Consider the following 6,086-nt stretch of genomic DNA (forward strand, 5'->3'; position numbering starts at 1 on the left):
TCGACCCCGTAAGGCCGGTCTTGGCCGGGAAGTGGTAGCGAGAGGAACATGTGCTTCTGACTAGTTCCTCGTTGGGGATTTTTCTCCTCTTTTTTCCTTCCCTACCCTCCATCTTGATGTAACGTACCACGTTGGTGGAGTGTGCTCAGAACGCGACAGCCGCCGTGGCTGCCCGGCAGTGCGCAGGGCAGGGCTGTGCAGCGCCGCGGAGCGAGGGCAGCCTCGGCGGGCTGCCTGGGCTTCCCGCCTTGGGACTGCCCGCCCAGGGCCGCCCGGCAGCCAGCACCATCCATCGGGAGCCCCGGGCCTCTCAAGCCCAGCCTGGGTGGAGGTGACAGCTGTCTGCAGCAGCACAGACCACCAGTTGATACTATTGATTACTAGTGCCCAAGTTTGCAAGGCTCCGTGCAGCGTGGAATGAAATCGCATATTACCTGCCCCAAGGAGCACACCACCTCCAGTGGATCTAACAACACGAGGGTGTGGCACAGCACCACAGGGTTGCAATAAGACGGTCGTGCTGCAGAGGTATCAACTGCGTTTGGACAGGTCCCTGTTTATATAGTAAATATGAGAACATGTGTTACTATGACTCAGTCGTAGGTATTGCTGTGAAAGAGGAGGAAGCAGTCTAAGCAAAGGTACAACACATCCAAGCTGGCAGGGAATGAGTGCAAAGTCAGCTGTGCGAGAAGAAACGTATAGGTTCACCGAGACCTGTGCTGTAAATACAAGTGCCAGGGGTTGACCTGCTTAAAAGCAGCCAAATGAGAGATAACTTAGAACATCAAAAGGGCTTGTTGCAGAGTGTAAGGATTGGGCCTTGAAATACCTTGTGAGAAACTGTAGGACTGGTGAAGTAAGTCTGAACTCTTATGGTCAAAAGAAGAGTATGCATTGGCTGGGCAGGAGGGAAGAGTCCAATTTGTTTTAATTTGGCATTTGGACATTCTGAAACTGAATTAGCTTATGATCTGATCATGAACAACAGAGAGAAAAAGTGGACCAATTTTACTACAACAGAGTGTAATTAGTTTTTGCCAAGTGCAATAGATCAGTAGACATGGTTTTCAAATCCTTAGACTTTTGGAGATATTTCTCTGGAAAAATGTTCTAAAACAAGAATTTTGATCGTACCGAGTATAGGGGAAAAGTGGGAATCTCTTATTAGTCATAATGCCTTTAAAAGATGCTTTTCACTGGCCTGTTATGCTTTGCAGAGGATTTTGTTGCTCCACTGTGTTCCTAACTTTGCAAGCTTCCAAGAGTCACTAGAAGGATGTTTTCTGAGATCCATTAATAATTTCTGCATTGACTCATTAAGATTCAGTTTGCTTCAGGACTGCAGATGACAGAAGATAGCAGCTCCTAAGGCCTAGGAGGTGACAGCATGGATGTGACCCCGCAGGGGTGTAACAGAGCACTGCAAGGCTGTAGCTTTGGAGTTACAGGATCCAGTCCCTGGAAAATGGTAAAAATGCCTTCATTAATCTATCTGGCAATCTAAAGACACAGAATGACTTTTAAACTAAACACTTCATTTGGAATAGAGACTACTCTTTGTATACAAGCAAAAGCATTGCTATAATTTAAATACTAATTAGTAAATCTTTTTGAGGGAAATGGCAGCCCTTGTCTCATATATTTTATATTTTTTTGTGGGGGATTGAAAATGTAGGTGGAAGCAGAATTAAGAAAGACTGTTTCATTTCTTCTGTCCAGACTGCTGTCTCTGGCATCTGGTATTGCTGAAGGCAAAAACAGCATGGATTTTGAAGGGGATTAGACAGACTGGCTGGTTGGAATGCCAGTCCTGGGCAATGGGTATTTAAGGGAACTAAAAACCTCTCGAGTAATGTTTCCCAACTGATGAGACTAGACTTGTCCCACAAATGCAATGTCTAGAGTCCATAGCTGTGCTCCCTCTCTGCTGGCACTATATCCCTCACTGGAAGGAAAAGTCTCCAGGGCAGGTTACAGGACCTCCTTCCTGCCTCCCCTCTGTAGGAGCTGAGCATCTGGGTCTCTGCTTTCTTTGCCAGTTTTCTTCCCTGAACTTGACTTTTAATTTCACCTTGAGCACCCTACCTGCTGCTTTGTCTTTCAATAAGGAGAGAAAAGGACCTAAAAGAGTGAAAGTAGGCAATAGCTGCAAGTAACTGTTGCACTCCTTGATGAATTTGCTTTCACGCCTGTTTTGACTTCTGTCTCAAGGTTGCTCCAGCTCTCTCATATCCCTTGACTTCTGTCTCAAGGTTGCTCCAGCTCTCTCACATCCCTTTCCCCACTGACCCCAGCATTATCCCAGTTTCTCCAGGAATGTTTCTTCCTATGTCTAATCTTGATAGGTGAAAGTTATACAACGTTTACTCTAGGAATGTTGCAAAGCAGTACACTAGTGTAAAGCTTGACAAGGAGGAGTATGCACAAGTTGAAAAACCTTTTCCTTCTTCTCTCAGCTACTTTTCAGGAGATCTTAAGGACTCCATAAAGCTTTTGCATATGAAGTTTACAGTGGGCTTTAATGCAGGTAGACATGTTTGAAAAGGGTTTTTGAGATGGATATTCTTGACCAGTTGAAAGGTTAAGTTATTGAGGTAGCATGTAAACAGGAGGGATTTTCAAGGCAGTAGTCAGTGGAAAGCAGAAGACAGAAGAGTAAAATCTGGGTAGAGGGCAGGATTATCTATGTACAAGCCATACACACGTGTTTGCTAAGGCAACTGTAGTCTCCATCTGTCAGGAGACCTTTAGAGCATTTCTGCTGCAGGCTGCTTATGGAAATGCAATAAAAAAGTGAGCAAGTCTTTTGTTCAGTACTAGTACAAGTTGGATGACTCGAGCCTTTGCATCTTATGACTGGGTAAGCTTTCTGTGGTAAAGATCATGCAGCACTGGAGAGGACCTACCCTGAAACTTCCCTTTCCTCTATGAAAAAAAGTTCAGCTTGATCTTAGAAAGGAAATTTTAAAGTATGGAAACTGAGAGGATTAGAGGATCTATGGGGAAAGCAGAGTTCCTAGAGTATAAGATCTCTTCCACTTTAACTGGCAAACTTCATTTATCTTCTTTACTGGCACATTTCAAGCAGGAAGGTTTCATTCTGTTTCTTACAAGATGTCAAGGCAAACCCATTTGTAAAGTAAGATACCTAGATTGGTGAACACTGTTAGGTTAACAGCTGGACTTGATCTTAAAGGTCTTTTCCAACATAAATGATTCTATGATTTTATCAGTGCTGAATCTGATTTCTTGGGGTAGTATAGGCAGAGGTGGGAGAGATTGCGCAGGGGAGTTTTATTGGAATATACCTTAGATGTGATGAATGCTAATGGCATACATCATTGTCCTAGTTAGAACATCTGGGACCAGTTCATCATTGTATGGGTATAACCCAAAACTGTGTATTCTGTAGCCTTCCATGCCATTTCCCAGAAACTGGTATCAATGAACTATTTACACCATCTGCCCATAGAGCCTGACTCCTCAGGCTATAAACTAGGTGTTAAGAGGCCTGTGAGATAGGAGGGTGCTCTTGTCCTCATACCCTTTGTGGAGCTCCTCGCCCTGAGGGAAGTGCTGGGCATTCCTGCCTGAACTGGAGAATATATAATCTTGGAGTCTTGGAGCTTTTTTAACCACTTGTGAGATCCAGAGGAAGACTGCAGATCACCGCTCTCAACCAAACTGCAGACCGGCACTCTTGACTGGACTGCAACCACCACTTTTCAACCAGACTGCAACCATCACTCTCGACCGGACTGCAATCACCACTCTTGACCAGACTGCAACAGCACTCTCACCAACAGGTTTTCCCCTCTCCTTTTACGTTGGACTCAGGGCCCAAGGAACACCACTCTGTTCATGCCCCAGGGTGCTGGGTTATACATTTGGGTTTTGTGGGTTAAAACCAATTGTTTGTCTGTATAGTCGTACTTATTTTATTATTTTATTAAATTGTTATTCTGACTTATAATCTCTCTTTTGAGTTGAGTTCATTTCCCCTGCTGGTTTACCTTTAAACCAGCAGAGTCATTTACTAAATTCAGAAGAGAGTTCTGTGATTTGTGACATAATATCATACCATCCTACAGCAGTGGGGTTTTCAGCCAGCTGATTTGAAGGAAGAAATTGAATCAATACATGCATCCTTTTTTACTTCCAAAGATGAAAATTATTTCATACAGTGTACCTATACTGTGCTACTAGCACACATTGCTAAATGACTCATGTAAAATTCCCAAAGGAATGGGGAGTCAGGAAAACAACAGGAAAAACTGTCCATAGTTATTGTGGACATGAATTAAATGCAAAATAAATAAAATGGAACAGAAGAAGTACAGGCATCAAAGACTGTGAATGGTGATGTTTTCCTGTCATAGCTAGGAGAAAGAAAACATTGCTGGTCAAAAATTGAGCTTTAAGTGTGTTTCAGAAGGCAAAACAGTAGCATGAAAAGCAAGTTCCTTCACTGCTTAAAAACATTTCTTCATGTAAATGAAAAGAGTAAGCTAAAAATAAGACAAAGAAATTCAGAAAAGAAAGAAGCAGAACTTGCTATCTCATTAAAATCAGAGAAGTAAGCCTGACAATCTTCATGTTATAACTGGAATGATGCTGATTAGCAGCATGCCAGTCATACTGGGCATTACAATGTGGTTTGATTTGAATTTATTTCATTTCTGTGGGAAGGATAGAATAGTTTGTATCTGGCCAAAACTCTGGCACCAGCAATAAATGTTGGTATCTCAGCTAACTGGAAAAATCTCCCTTCATAGACATTTCCAGTGTATGTTTATGTCACGGTTGACATATGAGGCTGTTTTACATTCCTCAAGATACAAGGTGCCCGAGGAGGTGGTGGAATCTTCATCACTAAATGCTTTTAGGAAGGCTAGTGAAACATCTGCCGGGCGGAGACACTGGTTGTCCTGCCTCAGCCAGAGAGATGGAGTAGATGGCTGCTGTAGGCCTTCTGTGGTTCTGTAAGTGAACGTATGTACAAATTATCAGAAGGAGGCACAAACACTGAGAAATTATACTTTCTTTTAATTAAATTTTCCCATCAGAATCAAAATGGCCCAAAAATCTTCCACCTGATATTTGAAAGCCAGATGACTGCAGTTGTAAAAACAGAGAGCTTTACCTCTGCAATATGATCTGTTAGCAAGGAGTTTCTCCAGTTTGCTTTGAATTATATTTCTAGAACGCAAAAGTAGTGGAAAGTAAGATTTCTGTGTGCCAATCACAGCCAGAAAATATTTTGTGTTCATTAAATATTTTGCTTAAAATAAAAACCAAACTACTTTTGAAAGCTGACTTTTTATTTAACTTTTTCTCTAGTCTCATAATTTTGACTAAATGTATGAAAATTTACATTTTTTTGAGAAACCTTTTAAAATCCATAAGAATTAAGAAAAATGAATATACAATATTTTTCTGTGTCTGAAGCACAGCATAATTGATAAAGTAATTTTATAAATATAATATCAGCAAATACAACATCTGTGTTTATCTTTCAACCATATAAAATTACATAAACAAGGATTCTGCTTTTTATGAAATCTATGAGTAATTCCTCCTCTGCTCTTACAGTGCTTGTACACTAAATGATAGAAAAGTCTAGGTTTGACAGCCATGTAAAACTCATCTTCTGTGTAGACAAGTGGTGCAGAGTGAACAGAAATCTTGGAAGTCTTCTTGGGCATTGTAGTGATGCCTTAAGCCCCCAATGGTTTTTTTTTATTTTTCTAATATTTGTAAGACTTGTAAATTTTACAGGTAGGTTTTAAAAGCAGAAACCCCTTTGTGCCTTGTTCCTTTCCCTTGTTTATACATTCCCTAACCCTCTTACCCCATTCTATGCCTTCTATATCAACCTACCCCTGAATCCAGTAGCAGTGTTTAGTCTTTTGTCAAGGTAAAGGCCTAGACTGTTTGGAGAACAGCGTATCAGGGCCTAAACCACAGAGTACGGTCAAAAACTAGGTGACAGTATACCCTTTGTACTCTGATGAAGCTGAAGATGATGAAGTAGGGGGTCCCAAAAAGACCCCAGACCCAATTCTCAGGGAAAGGGCCCGGGG

The sequence above is a fragment of the Manacus vitellinus genome, unplaced genomic scaffold, assembly GCF_001715985.3.
Source record: "Manacus vitellinus isolate BGI_N305 unplaced genomic scaffold, ASM171598v3 scaffold_18_pilon, whole genome shotgun sequence".
Classification (NCBI taxonomy): Eukaryota; Metazoa; Chordata; class Aves; order Passeriformes; family Pipridae; genus Manacus; species Manacus vitellinus.